Genomic DNA, 21,177 nt, shown 5'->3' on the forward strand with positions numbered 1-21,177 from the left:
TCATTTACTTATTTATTGTTGAAAGCTGTGAGTTCCTTATACATGCCAAATTCAAGTCTTTTGTTGGATAAGTGATTGCAAATGTTTTATGAAAAGCTTATCACTTGTCTCTTCATGTTCTTAATAATACCTTGGCCAGAACAAAACTTTTCTCTGATGAAGTTCAAGCAAACTTTCTAATGTACCATTCTTTTAGTATCATACCTAAGAACTCTGTCTAACCCAAGATGAAAAAGATTTTCTCAGTTTACGCCTAAAGGACTTAAAATCAGCATACTACCATGACACAGCCACATCAATGTTTATAGCAACTTAATTCACAACAGCTAAGTTATGGAACAAATCTAGATGCCCTTTAACAGATGAATGGATAAAGAAAATATGGTACATAAACACAGTGGAATATTACTCAACCTTAAAGAAGAATGAAATTATGGCATTTGCAGGTAAAGAGATAGAACTAGAGAATATCATGCTAAGTGAAATAAGCCAGTACCAAAAGTCCAAAGACTGAATGTTTTCTCCGATAAGTGAATGCTGGTCCACAGTGGGGGGGTGGGTAAGGAAGAATGAAGGAACTTTTATGCAGAGGGGAGTGAAAGGAGGAGTGTGGTGGTGGGGATAAGACAGACATTATTACTCTATATACATGTACAAAAAAATTTTTTTAATAAAAAAAGATTTTATCTTCTGTTTTCTTCTAAAAGTCTCACAAATTTACATTTAGATCATGACCCACCTTAAGTTCATGTTGGTATAAAAAGGGAGCTATAGATCAAGTTTGTTTTTTATTTTGTTTTATTTTTTATTTTATTTTCACTAGCAAATGACCAATTGTTTCAACACCATTTTTTGGAAAAGAGGATATCCTTGCTTTCTCCATTCAGAATTTTTTGAATCATTGTCAAAAATCAGTCAACCATATTTATATAGTTCTATTTTGAGGCTCTCTATTCTGTCCCATTGATCTATATGTCAGGTCATTCATTCTTACCAACCATATTTCCAGTACTTAAGTAAGACTAGGCTCACAATATAACAAAACCATTTTCCTTTTAACAGCGGGATCTCTTTGGCACTTCAAGGCCTACTTAATGTTCTCTTGGCTTGGTTACATAAGTCCGCAAAGATGTGATAAGTCTTTTTAATCTCTATAAATGTTGTTATATACAAATAAAGCTTTCAACAAAGATAAATATTAATATGAAAATTGCTGGCATAAGAGCCTGATATCTAATTCCAAATACTCTTCTTAAATATTTGAAGAGTTTTAGATAATAAATCCAGCAGGGTGAAAATAAATGGAGGATTTTTTAACCAATGTATACAATCTTTTCTTGAGTCACTAATCAAAATATACAAATTCTCTCCTTTAATCTCTTCTTTGCTAAGCCAATGTAAAACTCTCTGAAATTTTACCATAAATTTTACAGGGTGGTGGAATTATTAGTGTCATTGATTATCTGACTTGAAGGTTGTTTTGCCACAGTGCTCTGCAGTCTCTGATAAGAAAATCTAGAACAGATGCCTTCCTGCTATAGAAAGACAAGGTAATATGACTTTGTTTAGATTTGTAAAAATTATCTCTCAGCTTATAGTTTAGGATTTCTTTGAAACTTTTAGGGCTAAGCAACCTCAGCTGCTTGGAATAAAAGTAGAAATAGAAATAATCAGTACTAATTATTAAAAATAGTTGGTAAGGGCTCCAATTCCTCTCTGCCCAAGCCTTTTCCTTCCATACCAAGCACTGTTTCAAGCCACTGACATGTACAAACCAATTTAAGCCTCCCATCTGAAGAAGACGGTGCATTAATTATGCCTTTATCAGAGGACCTAAATGAAACAATGAAGTTAACTGGACCAAGACTTTAGTTAGAGAAAATGGTAGAGATACAATCTAAACTCAAAGAATCAGATTTCAGAGAATAATCTTAATCCCCATCTTAAAATTTCTATACAAAGGTAAGAAGAAAATACGATCTTGAATCATAAACTAGTGAACTCCTTACCCCAAACTCTATGGTATGTGATTGATAGAATTATATGAGAAATGCCTTTAAATTGTTCTGCAAGAAAAATAGGTAAAAATGCACTAAATAAATTTATATACAATATAAATATCCTAGAAAACCTAGGTGGCTAAAAGTGATGTGTTTGCTAATACTCAGAAACAAGATATAAAGAGAGGGCTCTCTGAGGCCTGAATCTGCATGACAACATAATTGAATACTTTTCCTGAACCTCACAGTTAGTTTTTCACTGATTTTCCTCACCTATAGAAGAGAAATGGAAATGTTTTAACACCCGCACTCATGCACCCCATAAACACATTTTTTCCACTGTCAATGAAGAATGAGCTTCACATAATGGGATAATTCTCAGAGCTGAAGTTCATACATTTAGAAATATATTTTTACCAGTGTGGAAAACGTTCTGAAATAAATTAAACAGTACCAATAAAATGACAATAAAATTGAGGCCCAGAGTCAGATAGAAAAATCTGAAGACAATAAAGAATTCACTGAGGCAGTAAAAACATAGGTGAATCAAATCAAGGAATGAGGGGAATCATTTACAACCTTGGTCATAAATATCAAGTAATGGTGATAAATGAAAGACGTAGAGAAGGGTTATATAATGCATTAGGTTGCAAAATTAATTCCAAACAGATGCCATGGCATGGGATTACCCACTTACGTAGCAGCAAAACTGAATTATAAGAAGAGGCGTGTATATTCACCTGTGGCTCAGGTAGACACAAATGGATGTATATAGCTCCTCGAATTCCATAATTCAGTTTCACAATTTTCTGTTGACAAACAACTATATAATAGAAATTTTTCAAAGCAACCATCTTAGCCTACCTGTGATAATATACACCACCATAATAATCTTGATAATTTTGTAATTATTTGAGAGATTTAAAAAAAATTAGAAAAGGTATTTTTTAAGTGTGTGTATGCATTCAAGACAATCTAATAGAGTGGTCATATTAATCAAATTGAAATGTCTCATCTTAGACATGTTTTTGTATAAGCTAAAATAGGTTCATGTATTTAAGTTTTGAAATTATTACAATGAATAAGAAAATATGACTTTCTGACTTCAAAGATGCTCAAATACTAGAGATTCCACTTTTCAGGGTTGTAAATTAACCTTACCAGATATTCAAATTGCTTGAAATAATTAATTATCTTACATTTGTAAATGTACTTTAAAAATGCTTAAGCAAATGTAATAATGAATTAAAATGTAAATGAAGCTACTTGCTTAGAAGTTGTTAATCTATTAAATATGAATTTATCTAGCTGTAATGAAAGTGAAGTTAATTGTTGTTCTAAAAATGTTCATTTACAAGTAGAAAAATAAACATTTTAGTATAAATTTAGGAGCTTAATAAGAAAGTTTAGTTTTAGAATTTATAATGATGTTGGGTTGAATATTAATTTGAAACTCAGTTGTCAATAAATACTCTTTCCTTGTACAAGGGATCTCTTCAGACATTAAAAACTCAAGTAGTCTCCTATTGTACTTATTAAGTTGAAGATGCAGAACACAGAGAAGGCTTTAAATAAAGATCATAACTGTCATCACCACTTATTTTATTCTTTAGTAATGGAATAATACAGAGTTCTTTGGGTTTTTTTTTTTTTTTTTTTTTTTTTTTTGACTCCACACTGAATGAAATCAGCTTTTCCTTTGTTTAAGCCTGAAATTCTGGTATTTTCTCAGTACTGACAGCTTGCAATTTTAAGAAATGTCTTCTATTTATTTTACCTATTTTTAATACACTTGCAATCTACTAGTAGAAAAAGGCAGATGTTTGGAGACTGCAAAGTGGTAAGAATTTTAATATCCTTCAGTTTAATATCACAAATAATTTAATGGGTCCAGATCATATGATTGAGTGTCCAACACATGTATAATCTGCTCTCAGTGTTCTGGGGTAACTCTTTTCTTAAAAAAAAAAAAAAAAAAAAAAAAAGCTCAAACTCACAGGTCACTCAAAATCAAGGTCCTTACTTCTCCACAAGAGGTTCAGTGTCATTTTACATTGCAGAAGTTCCTTTCATTATTAATTGCGGCTCACAATGCATCTTTCACACCTGCTCTCTGTATTACCTTTTGCAGCTGCTGATGTCTCAATTCCTTTGTCCCAAACATATAAAGCGCTCCTTTCTTTTTCACTCAGAGCACTTCCAACACAAGACCTGTACATGCAGCAAGATGTTACCATTGAAATGATAAACCAGGGGGAAATGAAACCAGGCAGGGACGTGATGTCGAAGGACTACAACAGAGGAGAAAAGCCACCAAAACCCGCAGGTCAACAGGGCGGAATCACAGACCCAGGCCTCCCTCCACGAGCCTGCGTCTCTCCCCTTATCCAGCGCCTTGCTTTCCACCCCACGCCATTCTTCTATATTCATTTTCCCATCTCTCCTCTTCTTGTGTTCTAGCATTCTTCAGGACTTAGAAAAGACCAATGCCAAAATTATTGTAACTTTATCTTGTTGTTTTAGTAAGCCTTTTCATCACTGTGACCCAAAGACCTGACAAGAACAATTTTAGGAGGAAAAGTTTATTAGGGACTTAGTCCATAGTCAGCAAGCTTCATGCCTCAGGGCCTGAGGTGTGGCAGAACATCAAGGCGAAGGCGTGTGGCAGAGAAAAGCAGGTGGTCAGGCATGGCCACCAAGAAGTAGAGAGAGGGTTCTGCTCACCAAGAACAAAAAATATATGCCAAAGACTTAGTTACAACCCGTTTAATCCATATCAGTGGATTAATCTACTAATTTGGTGATGATACTGATATTAATCCAATCCTGAGATCTCAGTAAGGCCTTATCTAAATATCTATTAATGAAAAGTCCCTTACATAAATAAATAGATCCTCCCATTGACTTATTCTTAAATAAGAAACAATACTTTTCTTAATTATCTCTAGAACACTAGCTCAATTTGTTCTTACCTTCAATTATAAAAATTGTTGGTATGTAGAATTCTTGTAAATTATAAGAGAATATTTTCTCATAAATTAGAAACATTGCTTATGACTTCATGAATATGATTCATATATCATTATAAGGATAATACACAATGGGATCAAAAGTAAGGAACAGGAAAAACTTGAGGACAGAAAATGTAGGTGTCTTATTTTTTCCATACACATGCATGTAATAGGATGTGAAATAGTCATTAAGGTTGTTCTAGGTCAAGAAAACAAACAGTAACTAAAAATCACCCCATTTAATACAGTTCCTTTCCCCATTGGCTAATCTCAGAGTGTTACAAAATTTGAACACATGTTAAATTAGGAAGAAAGGGAGCAAATACTGCAATTTCCTTCAGAGGCCATACTTCTTCCTGTAGTCCCTCTGCTTCCCACAGAAACAAGGGACTGTATTAGTGGGGTTTGTCTGCTCTAAGTCAGTTAACTCCCATCCCTGCTTCCTCAAATGGTGTCCAGAGTGAGTGATTCTCTGTGTTTAAACTCTGGTGACATCATGGGATACAGAGGGGCTGAACAAGATGAGTGGCATAATCATAAACTCTAGTAAGGGGAATTCACATTCAAATCACCACACATTAAATCAGAAACTCAAACAAATGGTTAAGTGAGTTATAAACAAGCTAAGATGAAAAACTGAAGATCTCGATTTTTTCCAGGAGTTTGAAAAAATGTAATTTAAGTTTAATTTTTTAATGGAATGGAAAAAATTCATTAAGCAAATATGACATAAAGAAAGCAAATAAACTAACAAAAAAAGCATACAAAAGGCATAAACAGAAAACCCACAGAATTAAAAATTGAAAAGAATATATACACACAGGCACGTGCATGGGCATATAAGTTTGTGTCAAAAAACTGAAAATTAAAACACAACAAACCGTTTTCTAAAACTATTTAAATTCAAAGATACATTATCCATTTTACTGCCTCTGTTAGTGTAATATGTACAGTGTACAGTGAAAGAATTCTGTTTAATGTTATTTCTGTATTCTGATTTTTCTTGTCTATTCCACATTTCTTTGCATGTGAGTGACCACTGTTATTGGACCTTGGTAATAATAAGCTTTTGCATATTAGTAATTCATTTATTTTTTATTAAATGCAGTCTTAAACATTACAGAGTGTTCTTTGTCTTTTATTTGTATGTCCCTTTTGTCTCAAATTGGCTTTACTGAATATTAAAATTATAACCCCTTTTTCCTACTAACTTCAGGCTCATTTTGTTCTTTTTGTTTCCCTGAAGCATAAAGTTAAATTGTTTATTTGAGGCATTTCTTTTTTCTTCATGCAGGTGCCTATCACTATCGAGTTCCCTCTCAACACTGCTTTTGCTGCATGCCACATGTTTTGGTAAGTTATGTTTGCATTTCCATTTGTTTAAACACATTTTTTAAATTCTCTTTTGATCTTTTCTTTGGCCCATGGTTATTTAGAAGTATGCTATTTAATTTCCACTTATTTGTAAATTTTTTTATATTTCCTTCAGTTTCTGGATTCTAGTTTCATACAGTTGTGGTTGGAAAACACTTGACATAATTCCAATCTTCTAAAATGCTGAGACCTGTTTTGTGACTATCATGTGACCTGATCCTGGAAACTGCCCCATGTATGCCTAGGACTGTTGTATATTCTTCTGCTGTGGGACGAATGATTTGGGATGAATGTGTTTTAAAGCATACTTCTTGTCTAATATTTTCTCACTGATTTCTGTCTAGATAACCTATTCATTATTAAAAGTGAGTATTAAATTCCTCTACCATTATATTGCTCCCAATTTCTCCCTTTCCATCTGTTAAACCTTTGCTTTGTATATTTGGTACTACAAAGTTGAGTACCTATATATTCAAATTGTTTTATCTTTTGATCAAGTGACTACATAAAGCATCATATAATGTTCTTTTTTTGTTCTGGTTCTTCTTCTATGAATAACAATGATTTTTGTCTGATATAACTCTCCATGCTCTATTTTGTTTTTCTTTTTCATGGAATATCCTTTTCTATCTCCTCACTTTCAACTTATGTGTGTGCATAAATTAGAGGTGAGTCTCTTACAGGCAGCAAATATATGAATCTTATTTTTCAATCTATTCAGTTGTTCTATATCTTTTGATTGAATAATTTAATCCATTTACATTTAAAGTAACTGTCAATAGGTAACATTACTGTTTTGTTGTTTTTTAGTACTGTTTGTGGGATTATTTTGTTTCTCCCTCTTTTTCTGTTTTCCTTTGAGATTTGATATTGTTATGATGGTTAGATTTAAACAACTGCATGGTTTTAACAGGTTATGGTAATGAGCTGATAACTTCAACTGAATAAAATCATTCTACTCTTTTACTTCTCCACACTACATTTTGTAATATTTGATATCACAATTTACATCTTACTACTTTGTGTACACAGTATTTTGTGTTAACAAGTTACTGAAGCTGTAGTTATTGTTGTTGATATTGTTATTATTATTATTATTATTATTATTATTTTGATACTAGTAATTGATCACAGGGACACTATACCACTAAGCTACATCCCCCATTACTTTTGTTTTCATTTTGAGACAGGTTCTCGCTAACTTGCTGAGGGTCTTGTTAAGTTGCTGACTGGCTTTGAACTTGCCTCAACCTCGTGGGTTACAGGAATTACTCATGTGCACTATCCCCTGCACTATAGTTATTTTTATTACTTTCATTTTTTTATTCTTTATACTAGAGTTAAAAGTGATTTAGACACAACCATTACAACCTTATTCTGAATCTGATTACATACTTGCCTTTATCAGTGGTTTTTATATTTTCATCTCAACAATTTGCAGCATTTAATTTCAGCTCAAAGAGCTCCCTTTTAGTATGTCCTCTAAGGTAAGACTAGAGGTGATAAGTTATTTGCCTGGCAATCTGTACCTCTGTTTCTTTGGGGGTAGTTGCTGCAGAATCATTGTTCTCCACTGATAGTGTTGTTTTCTTAATTTTCATGTTTCTTGTTGCCTTATGGCCTCATGTTGATATCTATGCATTTTGGGGGTGCTCACTTCTTCCAAGAACTTAGTGATTGCTTGTGGTGGCTGGAGACCTCCCCTACAGGCAGGTACCGGGCACTGGCTGAGTAGAGTGCGGTGGTTACAGCTCCAATGGAAAGGCAGTGGCACGGTCCTCACGAAGCTCCATCTGCTCAGGTCAGTAAAGGCAAAGACTTCAGGTATTCTCAGTGGACTAGACTTTGGTGGTGAAGTGCTAGGATCATCCTTATCTAAGGAGAAAGTTGTGGTCAGAGAGATTTCTCCTGGTGCTAGGTCTGGCCGATCAGCACATTCACTATGATGGTGACCCCAGATTTTGATGCTTGGTGGCTATTATGGTTGGGATGTGAGGTGTCCCCCAAAAGCTCACATGTGAGACAAGGCAGGAAGGTTCAGAGGAGAAATGATTGGGTTGTAAGAGACTTAACCCAATCAGTGAATTAATTTCAGGTGGGATTAATCGAAGTGCTAGGGTGTGCCTGGAGGAGATTGGAATAGGGGCATGGCTTTGGGGAATATATTTTGTATCTGGAGAGTGGAGTCTCTCTTCTTCCTGATGATGTGAGCTGCAACCTCTGCCATTCTCTTCTGCCATGATGTTCTGCCTCACTTCGAGCCCTGAGGAATGGAGCCAGACTTTTATGGACTAAGACCTCTGAAACTGTGAGCCCTCAAATAAACCTTTCCTCCTCTATAATTGTGCTGGTCAGATCATTTAGTCACAGCAGGGAAATAGCTAACTAAAACAGTGGCTGCGGAGCCGCCATGGAGCAGAGTTTAGAGTGCAAAGGTAGCTTTAGAAGCAAGACCTGGAACACAGTGGTGTCGGCTACAGGTTTGGGAGTTTCTCGGGTTTGGTAGGAGGTGCTGGCCTCAATCTGGAGTGTCACAGTAGAAGCATCTCCCTCTCCTAACGGTATTTGGCAGGAATGGCTATGAGTTGGTTACTTTTGTGACGAAAGCTGTAATGTCCTCAGCTCAGCAGGCCACTAGGCACAGAGGCCAAACTGATGAATATTAATGGGAGCTCTGTTACGAAGGCCACAGGAAGTGTATGAATGCTGCAAGGGTCATTGATATCCTCAAAGGCAAAGGCAGCTGAGGTCCTACACACAGCAGGCCACTGTATATCTGATACTGATAGCCCTAATCTCTACTGCTGGCTATTATCACATATCTCATGTATGCTAGTTTCCCCAGTGATCCTTTTGAGAAATTATTTTCCTCTTTTTGCTCCACTGGGTTGCTATAGGTTCTAACAGAACTCTGGAGCCCTTCCAGGGATAGTTTGTTTGCAGATAGTTATCTATATTCTGGTTTGGTTTGTCTTTGTGGGGTCTCCTACTCTGACATTGTGCTGGCTGTTACTTCTGTGAAGCTGTACTTACCTTTAAATGTCACTTTACTACTCTCTCTGTACCTCACCTCTCCCTCTCTTTTGTCCTTGTTCTCACTTCTGTTGTCATAGCACTTTTTTTTTTTTTTTGTACCCGAGATTGAACTCAGGGGTACTCAGTCACTGATCCACATCCCCAGCCGTATTTTGTATTTTATTTAGAGACAAGGTCTCATTGAGTTGCTTAGTACCTCACCTTTGCGGAGGCTGGCTTTGAACTCACAATCCTCCTGCCTCAGCCTCCTGAGCCACTAGGATTACAGGTGTGCACCACTGCGTCCAGCATCATGGCTCGTTTTAGATATTTAAACAAGTGTCTGAGCGTGGTGCTGGGGATTCAGCCAGCACCTTGTGCAAGCTAAACATGCACCCTTACCACTGAGTTACGCCCCCAGTCCCTGGTCTGCACTTTTTTTTTTTTTTTTTTTTTTTTTTTTGCAGTAGTTACCTTTGCACTCATTTCTTTACATAATACTCCTATTTCATCCTTTTCTTTTTCCTTCTTGAATAACGTTTCTTCATTTTGCACATTTAGCAAGTTTATAAGTTAGAAGCTCATCTTGTCCCTTCCTCTCCCTTGCCCATTGCAGGTAATTTGAGATGATACCTACTTTAACTCCCCGTGGCAATCAGTAAGCTCATTCCTCTTTCCTTTTGCACTCCCTGCTCTCCCCAGACTGATTTTAATTCTCATGATAAAATTATATCCAAAACTCAGTATAAATACGTAGGACAGTTTCTCTTTAGCCTTTTCTGTTATCTGAATATCCTTCATTTCTTATGTAAAACTCACAGGAAAAAATGTTAACCTAAATTATGCATATAAATAACAGTATGTCTGAGTTATGTAAAATATCTTTACATGTACACATTAATTTGACTACACATGTAATTGCTGGCTGACATATTCCTAATTGTCTTAATTGTACTATTACATTGTCTTCTGGCATAAAGTGTTGCTTTTGCAAATTCTGACATACTTTTTGTTATAAGTGACTCTATTTCTTTTTTTCTTTTTTGAGAATGCCTGAAGGACTTTTCCCCATAATTTATTCTAGGATTTTTAATCTTTCTGGGTCAATTTTCACAGGTTCATACTGTGTTCTTTCAAAATGTATATTGAGTCTTCCTTGAGTCCAAGAAACTTTTTTGAATTCTTTAGTCTTTGTTCTACTCTGCTTTTTCGCTGTCCTATAATTACCACTCTTAAACATATATACAACATCTATTCTTTTTTTGTGATCATTTATTGTGGGAAAATATATGTAACATAAAATTGACCATTTTAATCATTTTAAGTGTGCATTTCAGTGATGTTAATTGCATCCCCGATGTTGTAGAACCATCACTACTGCTTGCTAAACAAAGCTCTATAACCATTAAGTAACTCCCCAGCTTCCTTCTTCTTGGGCCTTGATACTCTCAATTTACTTTCTGTGTCTATACATTTGCCTACTAAAGGACGTTCACATAAGTGGAATGAGTGACATGATATTTGTCTTTGTGTGAATAAAATTTTATTTTTTTGCACTAATTTAAAAACTGTGATGTTTAGGATTTTTTCTATTGTTTCCTTAATTCACTCTTAACTGTTTTGAACATTACTTATATCTTTTTTGAGAGTGTCTTTCTGGAATGAATTGGATATCTATGGTGTGGTGGTTTTGTTTATTTTTCTCTTTTTCTTATAATAACCCAATTTAACACTGGGTTCTGTTGCAATATACTTTAGGAGCACATTTCTAATTGAAATTAGTTTCCTATATTCTTAGAAGGGAGAGACGGGTAAACTGTCACTTGACTCCAGAGCAAGATCTTCTACACATTGAGTACCACTTATCTTAGATGTGTGGGACCAGCTATACTTCTGATTAGGGGCCTTTCAGATTGTTCAATATTTGCATAGACTACTAACTAATTTAGTACAACTAAACCAAAATCTGAAACCCAGGACATTCCAAAATTCAAGATTGTTGGAGTGCCAACATAATATTCAAAATGTTTCAGGTTTAGGGACATTTTGGATTTTGAATATTTGGACTAGTGATTATCATCTTGTATTATTATATATGAGATTCAAAGACACAGCCTTACATTTTTGATAAATCTTAGCTGTTTCTTTTGCTAACTTTTATATGGACAAGCTCTGTCTTTCATATCCAGTATTAATACTTTCTCAGTGTGTATTTTATTGACAGTAAATTTACTAACTCTGCAGCTTTACCCAAAAAGTGAACTGCAGTTAATTAATTGCAAGAATACAAAGGAACCAGAAAACCGTAACATGGTTTGAAATTTCCAAGGTCACCATTCACTTGCTTGCAGAGTTAAGTCCTTGTAAATCCCCTATACTCAAAATTGGCAAGCAAACTCCCCACAACACATGATGTGTCTTTAGGGTCCTATAGCTAGCAGGGTCATTAGAAGATTATTTATTTTCTATCTGTTTGCTCTTGCAGAGTTGGTGAAACCATGTAATTCTTATTGCTATTTTCAGTTTGGCTCAAAACACATTAAAATAGTTAATCTTTTAATTTTACTGAAGATGTTGTCTGTGTATTTCTGGAATGCTTATCTTAGGGAAAATGTCTATTTGGTAAATGAATTCTGGGTTACTTAAAAAACATGCCAACGACTGTCAACGAGGCCCTCAGATATTTGTAACTACGACCTTCATACAAAATCTAATTAAAAGTCAAGGGAAAAAACAAACTTTCTCTTGAATACGAGTATACACTACCTAGAGATATACACATACAGCAAAATTTGGAAATGTAGATGCATGTATATTTTAAAGCTTCCAAATTTTTATTATATTTGTATGTCTTTTAGTAGTATGCACTCTTGTGGTGAAGAGAAAGCTAAATTTACTGGAACAGTAAAAGCACAAGCCCCAATAATTATGAGGTATAGGCCAATGCAGCTCAAAACTTGGATATTTTCAAACTCCCGAAAACCACTAAAATTTCTGGGGCTTTTTCTGATGCTAATTTAACACAAGACTGAATAGTCTATTCACTCCTTTTCCTTTTTGGTTTCTAAAACTTTATTTAAAGAGCTTATATGGTGCACCTAAGAAGATGGAAACACAAAATTTTCATGAGAGACCACCCTCTAATCCATCCCTCTGAGGTTTCATATAAAGTTTTCAAAGTTGATAAAAAAATGAGTGAGAAAAGTCATATTTAATTTTGAATTAGTCTATGGCAGTAATAGTTTGTTATTACATGGATTATAACATGGGATTAATATTAAATCATATTAATAAAAGAATTAGATGATCAGCACAAATAGGGACTTAAATTAGTTTAAATGTGTGCCACTCTGTATAAGCCAATAAAATAGAAAGCAGTTTGCTGAAACATGAAAATAGAACCTGGGATCTACTCATTTTTAATCTTTCATCTTTAAAATTTTAACTCCTCCCTCCTAGCAATAGCAGACCATTTATCTGGAGAATAACATATGTGATTTAATTCAACCATACTGAGATCATGTGCACTGTGGCTGGATTACAGATATGAGATTATATTTTAATCATTCGAAATGCTTTTAGATCCACAGAACATAGCTAGAAGCAGATTATGTTGAATTCTAAGAAAAGCCTAGATCATTCTCTTCCTGGTACTTAGTGAAAAGTAGGAAGTAAAATCAAATTTTACTTTGAGTACTGTAAATGAAAACATATAAGTCTCATAGTTCATGCATCTTTGCTTTCAAGATCCTTGTTGGAAGAATCATAGTGTTTCTATTCAGAAATCCTGCTGATGCCTTTCTATCTGGCACAAGTGGTCAGTTCTGGCATTTTCCCTTGAAAATGCTGTACATAGGATTTGATCAAAGAATTTCATTTGGGGTCCTTTCCCAAATGCTTAGAGAAGACATATTTTCTAGACTAGACCAGAGAAGCACAGAGAAAAAGCAACAGGAAAATGAGCTTTGTTTTAGGCAATCAGGATAAAGTCAGGATATAGAAAGTAAAAATGATCTCATTAACCTGAACCACAAAAATTTGCTCAGGCCAAAACCCCAATTCTCTTTCTAGATTTATGTATATTATCTTTTAAAGATTCACCCAAATTCCAGGGCATGTTTCCTTCCACGTGACTTGCTTTTCTGTAGGTATATTTTTAAATTATCAACAGGACGATTGTTATAAATGGACTAAATGAGAATTTTTTTTTTAAATTGGGAATATGCTGAATATTGCTACATGAGTTATAATCTATGAGGGGAATAATAAAACAAAAATGAGTAGCATTATGTCAGAAACTACACAACTGAAAATTCCTATCAGTATAGTAGTTTACTATTCTTGGGTTCTGGTAAAATATCAAATAGAGAAGGAGCTCTTACCAACTATGACTCAGGATGTGTATATACAATGAAATCATCATGGTAGATTAATTTCAATTTAAAATTATGAAAAGTTCTCAAAATGATTCTCAAGGTATCTTCGACATTATCTTTTCCTTTCATCTCATTTTATTGGAATGGAAAAGACACACAGGTAAGTACTAGGACCCAGAGTAGCATATCAGTCCCCACATTTATGATCTTATCTTGAAAATGGTAGCACTAGACTGAAGATTTTCAAAAAACTTTATATTTCCAACTCTTTCTTTTAGCCCTGTTTTGTGTTTCCAGAATCTGAGTGAATGAATAACAGAACAGCAGACCCTGAAATGGTCTGAATGTTTAGGTTCTCCCAAATTCTGAGGTTGAAATTCTAAATCTCAAAGTGATTACATTAGGAGGTCTGCCTTTGGGGAAGTAACTGCTTCTAAATGGGTTTAGTGCTCTTACAAGAAGCTGAAGAGACCAGGGTAGTCTTCTTCAACCATGTGAAGACAAAGCAAAAAGGCACCATTTATATGAACCAAGAAATAGGCCTTACTAGACTGGATCTGCTGACATCTTGATTTTGGATTTCCCAGCCTCCAGAACTGTAAAAAATTAAGTTATATTATTTATCAGCTAACTTGTTCACGATATTTTGTGGTAACCATCCAAAAAGACTAAGACAGACCCTCGCATTCAACATTTCCGAAAAATTAAATTCATGTTTTCCTTTCTCTCAATGTGAAACACTTCTTTTATATCATCTCTTGTAGTGGACACACCATGCAACCAATCTTCCAGCAAGCACTGCAGAGGTCAGCTCAGATGTAGTTTTCCTTCCTCTCATGTAGCAATTTGTCCCCACCTCCTGACCCTCTTGCTTCCCATGTTTCTCTTCAATCTCTTTTACCCTCCCTACAAATCTATATTCTGAGTTCAAGCTAAATTTACTTCTCACCTCCCAAAATAACCTCCTCATTGAATCCTTGTCTATAATATATTACTGCTTTGACCTGTCATTCATTCAACCACAAAAGTGACTTTTCTAAGTTGTCTAGACTTTCCTATGGAATCATCCCCTGACTACTCACCTGCTAATTTCTCATTTCCCATTCAATATCCTGAAGAAGGTATTAGATTACATATGAAAACAACTAGTTAGGTACATAGCAATAAAATTGTTATTTTCCCAAAACTCTTCCACAAAATGCATAATTTTCATTTTAAATAAAATAAAATATGTAAGTTAAATAATATGAGTAGAAGACAATGAGTTTACTTTCCCAATCTATGACTTTTGTTCCATTAATGTTGGTTCTGCTTCATTTTTATTTTTCTTATATTCATCATTATACTTTCACAATTTTTTCTCATATTTATTGTTTAAACGTATGCAAACTTAGTTTAATTAATAAATATTTATTGCTAAAGCAATTGTACAATTAACAGCTGTGCTTTTACATTTTACTCAAGTTTTGCATTATATTTTTGCATGAGAGAAGAATCCTGTCTTCCTCCTTTCTGCATTTCATCTCAAATTTACTTAAGTTCATTCTCAAAAGTCACCTTGGGAGGTGAGTGGTAAACTTTAGGAGTCTGTGCGTATCCAAATGTGTGTCTTTGGTGCACTTGCCCTTGATATTTTGGCAGGGAATAGCATTTTCCTTTAGAACTTAGAATAACAGCTTTTTCCACTGTCACACACAGTTTTGATGATTAAAAAAAAAAAAGTTAAACTCCATTCTAATTCTCATTTCTTTGTAAGTAACCAGTTTTTATTTGTCTATATTTTTGGAATCCTTTTGAATATTTCGTGTTCTAAAATGTCATGAGGGAGGAACCTACATGGGTATTTTCCATTCATCCTGTTTAGTCTTTGGTGGACTCTATTATGCTAAAGAATTACATCTCTGCTTAGCTCTAAGAAGTTTTGTTTTTCCATTCCTCTGCTTTTTCACTTCACTTTTTAATATCCTATGACAATCCATTCAACTCCTATTTAGAAATTATAACATATTTTAGCGTATATTTTAACATATGGGACCTTGGAGTCAGAACACCTGGATTTGAGTCACAGGCCCTTTTTTATCTAGGTAACTTTACATGCATTATTTTATGTCTGTGTGCCTGTTTCTCAGTCCATCAAATGGAGATCACCATGGCCCTCAACTCATAAGCTACTATGAAGACTGTTTCATCATGCATTATCAAAAAACAAGGAAAGAAAAAATCTTGAAAGAATATCTGGCACATAGCACATTTTAAATGTTTCTTAACATTATCTTTTACAAAATTTTAATATGCTATGATATCTCATTGGGTCATTGCAGAGCAATAGTTACATGATTTTTTCTCCCAGAAAAGATCAGATAGTAAAAACAATGTACATGTAAATTACCTAACTGTTCTATGTTCCCATAAATGTCACACTGTTGAGGTGGTAATAGATTTATTTTCCTTGGAACCACAGATCCATTTTAATTACATCTCCTTTGCCAAGGGGTTGTGAAAAAGAAGTTTGAATGGTTGGCTTTCTCCATTGAGAAACTCAGATGAGCTACCAGTTGTTCTACACATGTGTATGCACACACACAGAACAACACAATTCAATAAGTCTCAAAATACCATCCCTTCTACATCAAACCTATCAAGATAAATTTCAGTTACTTGAACTTTCTCTTCCCGCTTTTGACACTCACTTTACAGAATATCCCCCATTTAAGGAAGAGCACCATTTGCATCAAAAGATGTGAGTTCTGATCTCATCTCTGTCCTGGGCTAGCTGTGCAATTCCCCAGGAATTGTTTCCCACAGTTTATGAAGTGATATTCCCCCAATAGTGCAAATAAGATGAGTGGTACACGCATGTGCACTGAATATAGTAAATATGCAAGCTTACTCTCCTCTAAACCTGATTTCACATAAATTAAAGAATAGTTTATCTACACATAAACCTAATTTGTATCTGCCTCAGCAAATTCATTAATGAATATGATATAGTTGTATATATTATTTCTCTTTATATTTTTCTTTACTCCACACTTTTGAATATTTACCCCATGTATCACTCTGTTGCATTTTAAATGTTAGAGATAGGTAAAGTATATGAAATGTTTGGTTTCTCAGGTCTGAATTTCTATCACTCTTTAGCTGTCAGGAATATTTACTTTTCTATAAAATCATAGTACTGAAAATATAGGTTGCACTCATAAAAGAACTACTTATTTCTTCTTCTAAATGAGAATTTTTGATGTATTGGCACAAACATATGGAAAAAAAAATAAAATTTGGTTGTATGACTCCCAGAGAAGAAATATTTGGCAGACTTATTCTGCTAATAACACTTAGCTTAAAATGCAAATTTTAAAATCACTCTCCTAATATAATAAAATCCTTTTGGCTAACCTCAAAGTTTTGAGTGATTATGATTTTAATGCAAAAATTCTGACAAAACATTTGCCATTCGTTTGTATGCTCAGTGCACTGAGGAAGGAGTCTGAAGACTACCAGGAGAAAGTTGAAGTCCCTGCAAAGTGCCCTTCCTTTTCCTGGAATGGAGCCCAGCTCTTGGAAAGCAACTTACAAAAGGCCTTTCTTTCTACTACAATCTTCCCCCCCTTCCTGATGACTCTTTCATTTTAGGCCTTGTGTGCACAACCAGATAGCAACTTAATGCAATGTTCTGGTACATTAGGCAGTGTTTATGAATGAGTGAAAAGATCTAAGATGTGGAGCATGAAGACTGGGAAGGACATGAAAAAAATTACCCAGTATCATTGTCATTATCACTTATTAATAGCAGCTGAAGAGATGAGTCACTTTGTTCAAGAAAGGCCTGGACATCTTCTTCCTTAAGACATTTCCACTCTCAGTAACCACTAGCTAGTGGATGTTCTCACTCTATCTCCTCTGTTAATCTCGTCCCACAGATCAGAGATGCCACAACCATTGTAAGGTTAACTTTTTTTATTTTCCTTCTCTGAAAACTGTCAAATTCAATTTACTTCATTTATTCAACCAATGTTTTATTTAGGAGAGGAAGGAAAAAACAGCACTACAACAGCTATTCTTTTCAAAGCAGTGGTGTGTTAGTTTCCTTTTGTCACTATAACAAATCACCACACATATATTGGCTTAAAACAGCACAATTCATTTTCTTATAGTTTTGGAGGTCAGAAATCTAAAGTCAAAGTGTTGGCCAGGCTGTGCTCCTATTGGGTCTCAAGGGGAATGTCTGTTTCTTTGCTTTGTCCACCTTCTGGACCCGCCTTTCTGAATTTGCAAGCCATTCTTCCAAAGGAATTGCAACGTTATTTCCAAAATCCTCTCATCTTCTTCTGTGGTCACATCTCCCTCTGCATCCCTGTTATGAAGACACTTGTGATTATACTGTGCTCACTCCGACAATCCAGGACAATCTTCACATCTCAAAATCCCTCACTTAATGATAACTGCAAGGTCACTTTTGCAATAAAAGGGAACATATTCATAGGTTCAGGGAATTAAGATGTGGATGTCTTGGGTAGGGGGAAATACTCAACCTACTACAAAGCAGAAGTTAATATTGTGGGTCCATGAGTCTCACAGATGAGGTTTAAAGTTTACATGTTTATCATGAATACTAGGCCTGTTTCTGTAGTAATATGAGAACTACGACACTGTCTATAGGATTTTCCTGCAAAAAAATACTAATCAAAACTCTTTTCTAATACTCCACAAAAGTGAGATCGTGTAGTGCTTATCTTTCTGAGCATGGCTTAGAGCAATTATAGGTAGTGACAATATACAGTATGTTTCAAAAAGCTAGGAGAATGGATTTTGAATGTTTTCAGCATAAAGAAATGAAAAATGCTTAGGAAGTAGATATATTTACCCTCATTTGACCATTATACAACATGTATCAAGACATCACTGTACCCCATAAATATGTATGTTTTATGACTTTATGGATCCATTAATTGTTTTAATTTGATTTTTTAAATAATATTGAGCAAGATGAGAAAATAATCCACTCTAAGAATGGAAGTAATAAACATGATTAAAAATAAACATATACATCTGAAAAGTAAAGATGTCAATAGGATTTATATAGTTATCACTTCAAAAGTTTCTTTTTGGGCTTATTTAGAAAAGGGCTTATCATGTAAGAGTTAGGCTATTCATTAAGTTATTTTTGGTGCTGGGGATGAAACCCAAGGCTTTAAGCATGCTAGGCAAGCACACCACTACTGAGCCATATCCCACGCCTAGACAAGGCATTTGTAATAATTGCCATATCAATTAGGTTAAAATAATCATGTTAATTCTACAATTAAAACCTTAGATGTTGTATTACTATCCAAGGATGATTTTTGTCAAACATCTTTTTAAAGAAACGTTTTCAACTGCTCTGAGCTCCTTCTTATGTGTTTGGGAGGTCAAATGGCTATTATTAGTTACCTATTTTTTTAAAAAAAAATGTACTAAACTTGAAATCAGGCTTGGTTATTATTCTGGTGTCCTTGACAGTGCTATTCTTAAGGTCATTGAAATGAATTTTCCAGATTAACTTGAGATTTAAAGGTCAAAAGAAAGATCTTTTTATTGAATAAATTACCCAAACATTGGTTTTCTTTTCATTTGCACCAACTACCATGCAGAGTAAATGTTTAAACTAATTACATTATAAAATGACAGCTATGCTGATAATGTCATTATTAGTTGGCACCTTATGCATACACACACTTATGGACTTTTTAAAAAATTTCCACTTACAATATTGTGTTCGGATGTAGATAAGTACAACTCACAAAGATAACTTACATGAAATTCCATTGTAAACACAAGAAGACTAGGGTAACCAGTAGTATGCAGTCTTTCTATCTTCCACAGACTTACTGGAATAAACTCTTTGTAATTTGTTCCCAGAAATCCTTGGGATTGACATATATTCTAGTGTCATAGACCCTAAGGCTGTGAAGGACCTTCAGAAAGGCAAAATATATATTAAAAGAATTAAAAATCAAAACACACAAATTCAAGTCTAGTACCTGTTTTATTAACTCTGAAATAAAAAAATAAAAAATAAATTAAAAAAATTTTAAAAAGTCACTTCTCTGGGAGTAATCTCTCCATCTTTAAGAATGAGGTATGATACCTTATGCCTGGTTTTGCTGAATTGATGTAAACAGCATCGAGTTCTCCCTGGCTGCAGCACCCTGTGCAAAATCAACAACAGAAACTCTACAGAGCACCATTAACATGACAAATATTCTTTCAGTTCCAAAGAACTCAAAAAGGAGAATATGATCATTTATCTAGGACAAAGGAGTGGATCAGGGAGTGAAGCAACTCCGCCCAGCCGAACCGAAGAAAAGGGCAGAACTAGATTTTAAACAAGCTCTATGACCTCAGCTCTACCCAGTACAGCCAGCTGCCTCTCAGTAAAAAGAATTCAATTTAGTTTTCCCTATCTTCAGGAGTTTTCCCTATAAACAAAGAAACTGATAGATCCAGGGGAATGTGTTCACTTGAGGGGGTCAGATTTCTGTAGGCAGAATTTGATGATCAGACCTGCGAAGGTGTGATTCTCTTGTTTAATATGATGGCCCTATGAACATCCCGGAATGATCAAAATTTTCATGAAAATCAGCTAAAGGAAGTTCTTCTGCAAGAAAATAAGGCTATTGTAATTTTTTAAATTCAGCGTTCAGTGTTCTCAACTTGGACCAAAATTCTATTTAATGCCACAATTAATGTCAAATGCATAATTTAGTGGAGAGTTTTATAACTTGGCAATGTATCAGAAAGCTAAGTCTCATTTTCTTAGTTTAAGAAGCCATGTAGTTCAATCAAGTGAACACACAGGTGAAAACAAGAGGACACTTACTGGTCTACACGCCTCAACTCAGACTGACACTCCAACCATCTATAAAAGTGAGTAAAGATAATAGACTGAGACAAACATCATTACCCTATGTTCATGTGCAATTACACAAATGACGTGACTCTACTTCATGTGCAATCAGAGAAATGATAGTTGTACCCCATTCATGTACAATGAGTCAAAATTTAAAAATAAACTAAATAAAATCCCTATTATACTTTCCAAGGATATTATTATCATTAATAAAATATTTTATTGAACCCTCCATGATTTGCCTTAAATTGTACTATCAGGTAGAAGGTTTCTAGATTTGCAGGTCTGTCACCTCTCTAGTTTTTATTATGAAAGTTAATGACTCAATGCCTTGTCTGACTTACCCTCAAGCTTAACCCACCATTAGTACTCTTTACCTATTCTGAAGAAAGTCAACAGAAAAATGGCTCCAGTTGAAGATGTAGATATCAACCAAAATCTCTTTTTCAAGCCATGGCAAAGACTGTGTGTAAATCTGAGTGATTCACTCTAAATGGAAATTTATAGTATGC

This window comes from Sciurus vulgaris, assembly GCF_902686455.1.
Source record: "Sciurus vulgaris genome assembly, chromosome: 9".
Classification (NCBI taxonomy): Eukaryota; Metazoa; Chordata; class Mammalia; order Rodentia; family Sciuridae; genus Sciurus; species Sciurus vulgaris.